Raw genomic sequence first — 14024 nt, forward strand, 5'->3', positions numbered from 1 at the left:
CCTATGATCCGTAGAACTTCCTATGGACCATACTGGTCAACTATAGAAAAGTTCTGAAACCATAATTTAGAGCCAATTTTTGACGGACCTTGTCTACAACTCGTAGGTATTCCTACAGTCTATAAACACCAGCGATGGTAACCAACTTGACCTTCAAAATTTTACGAAAGTTTAGGACCCATTTACGAGACCTACCTATGACTTGTAGATAGAATGATGGGCCTTCCCGATGAATTGTAGAAACAAGTATTGAATTAATTTTAGAAAAAATATTTTCCCTCTTCCTACGATTGTCATCTACAACCTGTAGGAGCTTCTGCAGTCCATAGATGGGACCCGTAGACAAACCTGCAATCCAAAAACTCCTTTTATTTATTTCCATATTTAGAAGTGTTACAATATCTCTCCCTTGGGAACTTTCGTCCTCGAATGGAACTCAAGGAAACATAAGGAGGGTAGGGGAAGTGATCCAACAACCCAACAAGAATGCAACTTTATCAAAAGCACCTAACCAAGGAGGAACATCATATCCAAGCTAAAACATATTCAAATCATCATTTCATAGTACATACATGCAAATCACAGTCAAATGCACATAATTATGAAGTTATCAATCAAGCTAACTCATTTTTATCAAAAATAAATTTTTTATGAGCATGCATGCATAAGGAAACATGAGAACAACTAAGACACTTGAAACCAAAAGGATGAACCATGAGGAGCTAAATACCTCAAGATAGAGTAGGATCAGAGGGAAAGAGATGGGATAATAGGAGATCATATCGACCTCGACCTCCCAAGTAGCAGCCTCAACCCTTTGATTCCTCCATAAGACCTTTATGGATGCAATTCCTTATTCCTCAATTTCTTAACTTGTCAATCTAAAATCTCAACCAAAACTTCCTCATAAGAAAGACTTTCCCTAATACCAAGACTCTCCAACGATACAATAGACGTCGGATCACCAACACATTTATTTAACAAAGAGACATGAAAAAACAAATGTACCAATGCTAAGACATTGGGAAAATCAAGTCCATAAGAAACTTTACCAATACATCTCAAAATCTTATATAGGCTCACATAGTAGGGATTAAGCTTCCCTTTCTTCCCAAATCTCATCTCACCCTTCATGGGTGAAATTTTTAAGTAGACCTAATCATTTCTATCAAACTCAAGATATCTCCTTTCTAACATTGACATATGACTTTTATCGGATTTGATTCATTTTTAACCTTCCTTAAATTAACCGAATTTTACTCATAACCTGATGTACCAATTTGGTACCTATCAAAGCAACATCACCTAACTCAAAATACCCTATGGCAGATCTATACCTCATATCATAAAGAGCATACCAACTCTTAAATAATAATTATTATCGTAAGTAAACTCCATCAAAGTAAAATAATCATCCCAATTACCCTTAAAGTCAATCACACAAGCTCTCAACATATCTTCCAAAGTTTAGCTGGAACTCTCTGCTTTTCCATCGGTTTGAGGATGAAAGGACGTACTAAGCTTAAAATGAATACCAAGACCTTTTTAGAATTCTTCCAAAATTGAGAAGTAAATTGGGTACAATGATTAGAGATAATGGATATGGGAACTCCATGTAACGTACCTAACCATATCCTTTTATATAACTTAACATAGTCATTCACCAAATAAGAAACCTTGATGGGAATGAAATGAGTCAACTTCGTCATACGATACAGAAAAACCCAAATCATGTCGTGTTATCATTGGATACGGGGTAAACCAACAATAAAGTCTATATTCAAATCTTCCTAATTCCAAGTAGGAATGTTGATATCTTGGGACAAACCTCCCAGCTTTTTATGCTCAACTTTTACTTGTTGACAATTAGGACACGTAGTCACAAATACTGCAATATCTTTCTTCATCATATTCCACCAATAGACCTTCCGCAACTCACGATACATCTTGGTGTCTCCCAGGTGAATGAAATATAGAGAACTACAGGCTTTTCTCTCAAGTTATCGACGTTGGGAACACATAAACAACCTTGATACCAAAGCACGCCATCTCCCCCTTGGTAAAAGAAAAACTAAATGAACTTTTTAAGACCACTTCCTTTAATTAAACCAAAATTGTATCAAGACCTTACTTGAATTTCACATCTGACACAAAAGATAATCATGAACCATTATGAACAATAACACCACCTTCATCAGAATCAACCAACCGAACAACCAATCGATCCAATCTATGAACATCATGAACCAACTCTTTTTTATCTTCCTTAACATGAGAAACTCTACCCATTGATAGTCGAGTAAGAGCATCTACTACCACATTCGCCTCGCTAGGGTAAAAGAGGAAACTCATGTCGAAATCCTTTAGCAATTCACCCACCTTATTTGGTAAAGATTTAGATCCTTTTTATTGAACACATATTGCAAACTCTTGTGGTCGGTAAAAATATCAACATGGACAACATATAAATAATTCCTTTTAATCTTTAATGCAACAAACACAACCATGGCTAGTTCTAAATCATGGGTAGGATAGGTTTTTTCATGAATTTTAAGTTGCCTTGAAAAATAAGAAATAACCTCCCATTTTTCATAAATACACACCCTAGTCCAATCCTTGAAGAAACACAATAAACAACAAACCTATCGGACCTTTCCAGTAGAGTCAATACTAGGCGGATGTAAGTATATCTTTCAAAATACTAAGTAATTATATTGTAAATAAATATAATCCAAGAAAGAGAAATTTAACTCCACATAGACATAGAACAATTACAACAAATGATTTAAATAAAAAATGTAAAATAAATAAAAGAGAAGAAATCAAAAGTTAATTTCTACATTATAACCTCCTCCCTTTAATAATTATTCTTATGAACTATTTATAGATGTAGATGACCCTGAATAAAATCATTGAGTGCAAAAAAAATTAAGAATCCAAAAGCAGAAGGAATTAGAATTCCTCTTTTGAATTGTGTGTCGACCGCCTCAAATAATTGGAGTCCTTGATATGTTGTCACGTGACAGGTGCCCTTTCTTCTTGAAATTCAATCTTCAATTCTAAGCTACTGCATATACATATTAAATATTATATATTATATTCAATTTAATCCATTAAGTTGTTTTCATGATTTCCTTTTTCAGTCTTCCATCTTTAATTCATTTTAGCTTCAAACTTTATCCTTCACAAATTTAATCCTACAAATAAGTGTAAGGCAAATAATGATTTAAAATATGTATTTTAGCCTCACATCAGCAAAGCATATGGTTCTATGTGAATATTCCTTGTGAGTGTGAGGTTTGAATCTTGACGATAAGTCCATATGCTATACTAAATTTTGTGAGTGAGTTTGTGTACTACTTTCTTTGCGTAATGGGAACATGTTTGATTAAATATTGGCAATATGAAATGGATAGCGTTAAGTTTCTAAAAGTAGTTGAGTCAATACTTGAAGTCATGTGGTGTCTGTATGATGGCCAAGGTTAAGTGTAAACGAACACATTCTTAGTGAGGATTGATCAGAGATTCCTAAAAGTAAGTAGTGGAAGCACAAATTCTATTGATAGGGAGTTGGATGGTGAATCGTTCGAGGACGAACAAAGCTCTAAGCCTAGGAACCAAATAATACTCATAGTTTACTTGAGTTTGAGGATGAATTTGTGAGTTACTGATAGTGTCGAGTCGTGATTATTTCATTATTATTACGAAATACGATTAATTCTTGTAGATTGGGAAACAAGGAGGAAATGAACACAAAATTGTATGTATGGGAAGTGATAATAAAGATTGGCTCCTAGTTCAAAAGCATAAACAATAAAGTGTCAAAGGAGAAATAAAGGCAAACTGAAAAGAAATCTAGTGCTTTATATCATTTCCACAACACAGAGAGGGAATTATTTATTTTCACAATGATGATATCGAGGCAGAGGACTATGTATCCTCTCCGCGTCAAGGAGATGAGGAGTTCACTTAAAGTTGAAATTACTAGGTGTGTGCGCGTTGCGAACGTAAGTGCAGATTTTCTCAGACTACTAAATCATAAGTAGACTTGAGTTTTGTTATTTTAAATATTCTTTTTCTCATTTTTAGAGAACGGATACTTTTGGAGTCATTTCATCTATTTTTACGGTTCATTCCTAATTTTTACTTCTTTCGATGTCTCTTCTTATTATTGAATATTCAAGATTGACAATCGTATTATAAGTGGATAAATTCCCTAGTTCTAGGATTGTGGCTACGGGATGATTGTATTTAATTGACTTTGATGGTTGATTTTGGTTATTGTATGAGTATCTCTTTTGCTCTTAATTTAATATTGGGAAAAGGGTCTGATATACCCCTCAACTTTGTCATTTGGAGCTGATATACCCCTTGTTATGAAAGTAGCTCATATATACCCCTACTTATAAACAAATGGCTCACATATACCCTTTTCCTCTAATGGAAATAAAAAAAAAAGATAATTTTAATCTAACTTTTTATTATTTTTTTCTACAAAAATATAATCCCATATGAGTAAATTTAATCCTCGTCAAACATATTTTTTTGACTTTTTTTTTGTTTCAATGACTAATTTAGAATTATTATTTTGATAATCAAATTTATTTATGTTTCACTAATATTCTTGTAAAACTTATTGTAGATGACCAAATTTTTTTCTTCGAATACAAAAATCAAATTACAATATAGACAAAAAAATAGTTTAATTTTTTTTCTTTAAACAAAGGAATGAAAGAAAAAAACAAAATAAGAATAAGAAACTCAAATAATTATAATAAAAGAAGTCAAAAAATAATTTATGTATTAAAAAAATTAAAATATACCTTGAACTTTGATAGAAGAATCATATATACCCCTAAATAATTTTTAAAAAAAATTAAAAGTAATAAATATAAATTTAAAACTAATTTTTTTAACTTCCGTTAAATGAAGGGTATATGTGAGCCATTTTGTAACGGCAGGGGTATATGTGAGCCATTTGTATAACGGTAAGGGCATATATGAGCCACTTTCATAACAAGGGGTATATCAGCTCCAAATGACAAAGTTGAGGGGTATATCAGACCCTTTTCCCTTTAATATTTTGTGACTGGCGCCACGATTGAAAAATATGTATTGTCCGAATTGAACTCGAGAGAGGAATAAGAGGTAGAATGTGGGACAAAAGGATCATGATCTTCTTTAGAGTTAGGGTTGATTTGTATATGGGGTAGAAATATACCTAGAAACCTTGGTTGGTTAATGGATGGGATGAAAATGTAATGCTTGGTAATAGGTTTAATCTACACCCGCTAAACGATGTAGTTATACTACCAATAATGATAGCAATTAGAGGTTGAGATACCATGATCATACATTTAACCCTGTAATTAGTGATTCGATAACCGATTAATATCCATTAAAGAAGATAGTATGCATGAACCCACAGCAGGCTGTAGCCGTGGAACTCCCCAAGTCATTGTTTTACCTCCGAGATGAAAGTGAATCATAGTAGGTTACTTCATTATTTAGAAGATTGATCATTTAGCACAATATATCACTTTTCTCTGAAAACACTCGCTTTACTTTCTAGTTATTTGAAGAAATAAATACAATCTAATCTTAAGTCTCTGTGGGTACGATACCCATCTCTAAAAAATTGCTTTATTACTTGCATGACGACGTCAACTTGCTTGTGTGTTTGGGTGCAAAATCATCTTCGCCCTAGGATCGGCAACAATAGTATGAGCATACCTAGACAATTGTGTAATTTAAAGGCATACTCCTTCCTCATATTCCCTTGACGAAGGTTAATGAATTCAAGTACATTTGTTTCTCTCAACTGTAGGAAAAAGAATCTTCAAAGAAAACAACCTTAAACTTCTCCCAAACAAGAGGATCTGCATCAACCGCTCTCTCTTCCTTCCATTGGTTAAACCTAAATTGAGAAACACCCTTAAGTTGATAAGTGGTCAAATCAGCCTTTGTAACGGAGTTACTCTCATGATCATCAAAACTTTGTACATCTCATCAATGAAATTTTGACGGTCTTCCTCAACCTTGGAACCAGGAAACACCGAGGGATTTATTCTTGTAAAGTCTTTTGCTCTAGTTTCCTCCATACCCACAATTGGGTTCACGAGGAACACAAACCTTCTTATCATCTTGAGACGTTATGGCTTGGGCAAACACTTGAAAATCAACTCCAAACTCCATATCAGTCACTTGTTCGGCCAAAGGATAAGCTAGAACTTGTGGAGATTACTGGGAAGCTTAAGGAAAATATCCTTCCACATTCTCATTCACAATCCTCCTAATGTATGCTCTTCGAGGGGACATATTCTAAAAAGCATTAGAAAATAATTAGAAGAGAGACACATAGAGTTAAAGTCTATCACACGACTTTAGACTGATGAAAGAAGTTGAATTTCCTAAACATATAATAGCTTCCTATTCATAAATATGGCGTGCTTCACGCTCATGAACATGACTCTTACATCCTAGGAACTTTCTAAACTTTGTGCTCTCAATACCAAGTTTGTCATTATCCAAATTATATCCTAGGTGTAACATGGCGTATAGGACCCGAGAGGCCCTACACAAGACACTCTTAGTATACATTATACAAGATAAAAGAAATAAAGAATTCAAAATATAGAATTTAATATATCAAAGATCTTTGACAAAGCGAAAGTCTATCACAAGTATCAATAGTCATCTAATACATCATAAGAAAAGTGATTGGGACGTAAACCATACATCACATACAAAGTATGAAAACCAAAATGACATAAAGCTAGAAAAATGTCTAGGGTCTCATGAGGACTCACCAATCTTCAAAGTCAATGAAAATAACTAGCCACGAGTATAGGAGATAAGAGTGTTGTACCCTATATTATTGAAATAATATAGTTACATGTATGCATTAATACATGGAATATACTAAGTGTGGGGAAATATGCATGATATCATGAATGGCTTAAGACATGTCGGCATGATAATTCATTGAACATTTAAGGACTTAAATAAGAAATGACATGTGAATCATGAAATATGGTCATATATATTATCATACACGACATAATAAAAGTTTTGAAGAAACATAGTTATTTTGTGGTATATTAGTTGCAACCGATGATAAAACTATGAGAGTTATATCATGGAATTTGGTATAGCCCTCATACCGAAAGAATGGGAATCTACTATCCAATGTAGAATTCATACATATCATCTTTTGTTAAAGTGGATAAAATTGTTTGGTCATTTAAGACAATCCTACGATGGCACGTAGTTTGTGACTAGAGGTTGCTACAAAGACTATCCTATTTGAGCCTCCACCTCAAATCCCTCTTGGTGCTAAGTCTAAATCCAAACAGAATAGATAGGAGTCAATATCAATATAACATAGGAAATGAAATGATCAATGCCAATCCACATCTTTCAAAATCAAAACATAAAATAGCTCCTTAAACATAATTCAACAAAGATGATAAAACCTTTCACCAATTAGAAGTCATAAGTGAGAAATACCTTTCGCAATCATGACCATAATAGCATGTGATAACACCTTTCATAATAACATTGATACTTTCTTTCAAAAGCATCCCCAAATCATTTATGATAATTATATAAAATATGCATATCTTCATAAATTCATCGTTTATAGATTCATGAGTTCATCATAGGTTTATATTTGAAAACCATAATTTAACAATGGGTCAACATAATTTTAACTATGTATCATGTATTAATATTGAATCATGCACTATAAGACTTATTAACAATAATCAATCACAATTGAATGAAACCCTTAAAGATTGAATTGAAACCCTAACTTAAACAATTGAGATTGAGATTGAGAAATTGGAAGCTCTGGACCCCATGGAGGAATGGACTCCATGGGTTACCCACACACCTTGATGCTTGAATTAACCCTAGCTTATTCTCATTTGTTAGTCTTGAGAGAATTTGGGGATGATGACTTTGGTTAGGTTTTTGGGATATCGGGAGAATGGGATTGAAGTGGGTAGTTTTAGGAACTAAAATTTTTATTTCGGTCTTAGGGTAGAGTAAAAAATGACATATTTTTTATTTAAAATAATTAGATAAAAGAATAAAAAGCCCCTTAAAATAATTGTTGAAGCCCTTTTATTGTTTGGACAGTACTGATCAATCGTACAAAAGTTCAGAAACCTTAATTGTGAATCAACTTTTGAAAGACCATCTATACAACTTGTAGGTCTTCCTATGATCTGTAGACACCGACCGTATAAACCAACTTGACCCTCAAAATTTCACTAAGTCGGGGACCCACTTACGAAGACCTATCTACAACTCGTACATAGAATGACGGGTCGTCCTGGTAAATTGAAAAAGGGTACTGTAAATCGTAAAAGGGGTACTGGGACTAGATTTTAGAAAACTATTTTCCCTCTTCCTATGATTTCCATCTACATCCCATAGAAGCTTCTATTGTACGTACATAAGACCCTAGACATATCCTGCAACTCGAAAACTCATTTTCTTTCTTTCCAAATTATATGCCTAAAAGTTCATGACTTTTTGATTTTCTATGTTTTCCTATTCTTGATTCTTGAGTTTTATTACCATAATTGTGATATTTCATAACATTAATGATCTTTGCTTCATGGTTCATGCTTATTGTGTCACATGGACCCCTTTTTAGTAAAAGTTATTTAAAAATATTGTTATATTAGTTCTCACTTGCATTGTTTTCATGAAAGAAGTAAGTCCAAGATTTTCAAGAAATATTTTTATTTCAAACTTCAAGTGCATTATTTCAAGAAAGAGTTCAAAAATAAAACAGATTATGTTTTTGAATGAGATTTCATAATATGAATTTAGAATAAAAAAATTTGAGCTAAGTCTCCCGCTTTATTCAAACAAACAGAAAATGTATCTAATTATGAAAATATCAATATTTTTATTGCTAGTCGCTTAAGTATATGATTTCATAATTATTATGACAATCAGATACTCCAATAAAGCTGAAGAATATAACATTTAGATATGTCATTAACGCTTAAGCAATATAATATTTCTACATGCCATCAATGTTTTATGGAGTATGTTAATTGTGAGGTTGATCTCACCAACAGTAAAATTTAACGTATTTGAGCAAAGACTCATAATGTGTTTTCAGTTATGATTTTCGTGATATATTATGATCATATATAGACAATTTTTTGAAGATTATTTATCACCAAAAGGATGTAGTTTTAGAAAATCTTAGTCTCATGGATTTGAGTATAGCGCTTGGTCGGTCAACTCCTTTAGCCCTTTAAGGCTCAATTAGAGATAGGTCATATATCCTTGCAAGGTATAGGCCAGCTCTCCCAACTGATTTAGCTATTGGACATCATGAGCTTATGTGATGTATGTATGTGGTAAGAAACTTTCCAAGAAAAGTAAAGTTACATTATTTTTAGTATTTGCTATGATTGCATATATTCACTTTTAAGGTTTTGTTTTTAAAGAATACGTGCATGTTTTACTATTCATTTGACTTTGTTTTAGTCTATCTTCAGAGTTCTTCATTTAGCTCAGTAGATTCAGTTTTAGTCGATTATTTCATTCAGTTTTAGTCAATTATTTGATTCAGTTTAAGTCTATCGTTTCACTAGTATTTACTATGAATGCATATATTCACTTTTAAGTGTGACTTTATTTCATGTATTGATTTCATTCGGTGTTACATCGTTTTATGATGCAGATTTAGATATTCAGGATCCTAGTTAGGAAAACCATAAGTTCGAGCTAGCAGGTGATGAGTTCTCTTTATTTAGGACTCAAGTCAGTTTGTAGTTGCAATATTTTGTTTCTGTTCATATGAATTGATTAAAGGGTGCATGGGGTCATGCCCCGACTACCAATAGTCATATTAGTACAAGCTTTATTGACAATCAATTCATGTTATTGTATTTAGTTTACTTAGTCCAAGCTTCTTTTATAATTACTAGTTTCTGTCAATGTGTGTTGCACGTTCATTCCTTACTATTGTTATATAATTTAAAACTCATCAATAAAAAATGCATAAATCAACAATATTAATTTTACCAATTACATTTCATGTATTAAATAAAATACATAAAAAGGGATTGATCATGTAAAGTTAATTAGGATAAATAGTCTTTTTTAACTTTGTGTATGTGTCTTTTTTATGATGTAAATATCATCGATAATCTTTTATAGCCCTAAATGGATAAAAAAAGATCATGCACGCTTATTGACAAGACTGCTTGTTTTATTTTAATGAGAAACGGAGCATAAAATTTTTGTATTATTTAAGTAAAGTTCTAAAATTAAAAGGCTAACCAAAGAATACATGAAGATGCACTTCAAAATTTTACAAGATTAAAAAGCAATTACATTCAAAATATAAAAGTGACAGATAAAGAATTAACACACTGGACTTCAAACATACATCCATTCCAAAAGTTCATAATAATAGCTAAAAGATCACAACACCACAATTAGTTCATTAGAAATGCAAAAGAAATAATAAAAAAACAATAATATTCTTAATGGAGGATCGAAAGAAATATGAGGACTTGCATATCTAAAAGAAGTCTTCAAGTTCTTCTCCCATGTATTCTATTTACTCCTTTATACCGTTTCTTCCCGTCTTTTTATCTATCACAGATGCAATAGTTTTTTTAATTATCCTCTTCTCAAGCTGAATGACAGTTTCTTTCATTTTTCAGTGGTTATCATCTAGTTCTTAAATAGTGGTGAAAATGTTTGTTCAAATTCTATTTTCAATTCTGAATAGTAGTCTTTTAATATATACCCCCTTCGTCCCTTTTTACTTGTCCATTTTTGAAGTGGTACACCTATCAAGAAAATTATTAATGATGTAGTGAATTTATTATTTTATCCCTATTAATTATGAAGTGGATGAAAAGCCTTACATTTTTCAAAGTAATTTTAGACATTTAATTGAGGGTATAATAGGTAAAAAAAAATTGTCCTTTCTTGATATGTCAAAATGGACAACTAATTAGGGACAACTATAAAAAAAAAAGTTGACAAGTAATTAGGACGGACGGAGTAGATGGGAAGATGAAAAAATTACAAATCATAATAAAATTAAATAAGAGAATTAATATTGCCATTAAGTATTGTTCTGGACGTGGAATCTAATCTTAGATTGAATGGATAGGAACATCAAAAATATAAATCATAGTAATCTATATATCTATATAAATTTAAATCTAAAATCGCTGATGTGGCATGCCTCTAAGAGCTAGAAAAATATATTTTTTATTTTTTAAAACTATTTTTCAAATTTTAAAATACAAAAATATTACTTAAATATTGAAGATAATCAAAATTAAAGTCATTAAATAATAATTACTCTAATATATGTTATCTATCTTTTCATATTCGTATGTTACTGATTATTTTACTAATTATAAATACCAAAGCAAATGTCTTGCACTACACAACATTCTCTTTTTTTCATTCAGAATTTCCTTTCAATTTTTTTTCTTTTTATTTTATTTTATTTTGCTTCTTTTCATTGCAAACTCTTTTCCAAGAGGTTTCTTTCTTTTTGATTCTTTTTAATTGTTTTTTATTGTAGAATTATTAGTGTTGTCTCCACAATTATTATTTTTGTATGTAATTTTTATGCCTGATTTTTATTTGTTAGAATATGGGAGAGAGCGACATGTATATGACCTTATTTGTGAAAGGAACTCGTCATGATCAAGCTTGAAAAATATCAATCATTAGCGATATAACAAACTTTATCGACATATATTTTTCTGTTGCAAGGTTGTATATAGTTATAGTGTGAATTCAAATGTAACAAATTTTATTTTTCTAGGATAAATGTCATGTTTTAAAGTTATGAAATAAAACATTAATTTTGCATCAAATTATTATTATTATGATTATTAATAATATTATTATTACTATTACTATTATTATTATTATTCACAAATAAAACATCTCCTTATACTATTCCTAAATAAGTAACATATTAATAAGAACTTACACTAACAATTAATATGGAAAATACAACAAGATGAAAAGAAGAACAAACAAAAAGTATGTATGTGTTATTTATATACTTTAGTATACTAAGATAATGAACTCGGTTGACACATTATTTACCATTTGAGAAGATTTTTTGGCAAGTGATATAAGTTTGAGAAATTGTTATCATTTATAAATTTTTAATATTTTCGACTTATTTAAAATACCTATAATTCTTTGCCCATTCCACCAAGTCAAAGTCGAATATTATTGTAAGCCACATTTTATATGAAAGCTAAGATATTAAAAATTTATTGAACATAATTTGATTGTTGAATGAAAATCAAATCAAATAGGAGCATTTTTAAAAAAAATATAGTTTATAACATTTAAAGTGTTTTTAAAAAAAAAATATAATTATAAATTGACTTTTCAATTAGTTACAAATTTATAAAATGCAATTCACAAAGCCATCATTTGTAATTGTCTATTTTTCTCATTTTTTTAAATTATTTCTGACTTTTGCCTTAAAAAGTAAGTACATACATGAGAATTAAATAATAGATGAAACTGTCATTCAATATAAATTAAAATTGACAATTATTATCTTTTTTTATCCATCTTATGTAACATTTTAGACTATTCATTTACCTATTAACTTTTGCATAATAATGTCACTTTCTCTTCTCATGTCTTTTGATATTCCAAGTATGGAAGAGTATCAATATAATTTTGAGTACAATCGGATATACATTTTTCATAACCATCCATTTTTCATTACATTTTTCAAAAAAAAATTGAGTGAATATTAATGATATAGTTTCTTCTAATATTTTTTTGTTATTGCAGATTTAACCTACAATACTTTTGTCACTCTCACAAATAATTCTCATAATAAACAAATATATATATTTTATGTGTTTCTGATTTAAAGTTTATATGACATTTTGGATATACATTTTGCATAAACTTGAGTGAATGTTAATGTTTTAATTTCTTCTAATATTAACATATTTATCCTTTAATTGACTGATGGTTTAATTGTAACAAAAGAAATCTCCATATTTATTTCGATAGTGCAAATTTCATTTTGTAGGAAAAAGAATTTTACTCAAATGAGAAGAGAAATAAGTTGGGAAAAGAAATCTGAGAAAAAAATTTTTGTATACTGAAAGTTGGGAGATGGAATTTGAAGCAATCCAAATTCCAAGGTGATGGGTTAAGTTCTTCTAATAGTAATATAAATTTCATTGTACTGTTATTTCTTTCGATTGAATATTTCTCATACTTTTTGAAGGTCGTATATTTTAGTGGCAATACACTTTGAAAGTTCTTTTTTTTGACGATATTTTTAATTATCGTTTCTATCAATAATATGTTTTCATCATGTGAAGAAAATAGAGTTCTTCATATTTTGACATGTTAATGGTAATTCCTAATTTTTATTTAGTATAATAACAAATAATCATATTTGAAACTCGTGAGAAATATTATTACCTTTCAATTGTATTTTTTTAGTAAACTATATTCATGTATACTTAATTTTGGGCATGTACAAAATAATATAACAATCTCAATATGATCAATATTCATATTTGAAAGAATATAGTAATTGTTGTAATAGAAAAAAAAAGTTATATAAATGAAGAATCATGCAAAAAAAAATTATTTAATCGCATCAATTAAATTGAAATTTTGATTTATTTGTATAAATAATTTAATTCGAATATATTTATATGAATTTGATTCTTTTATATTAGCAGAAAATTAAAAGCCCAACAAATCTAAAATCGACCACTAATAGGAAGATCATGAGAATGGGCAGCCACTATATATGAAGTGTCATTTCTTTCTTTGTATTCTTTTTTATTTTAAAAAATGAGAACTATATAAAACATTAAAATGATTTGACAGGCCATTCAAAATATAAATTTATTACTATCTTTTTAGAAATATAAGATAAAATTGGCATGATAAATGAAGAAGAATGAGGAGAAAGCATAATAAATTACAAAATAAAAAGAAAAAAGATATTGAACCAA

Source organism: Solanum pennellii, chromosome 3, assembly GCF_001406875.1.
Source record: "Solanum pennellii chromosome 3, SPENNV200".
Lineage (NCBI taxonomy): Eukaryota > Viridiplantae > Streptophyta > Magnoliopsida > Solanales > Solanaceae > Solanum > Solanum pennellii.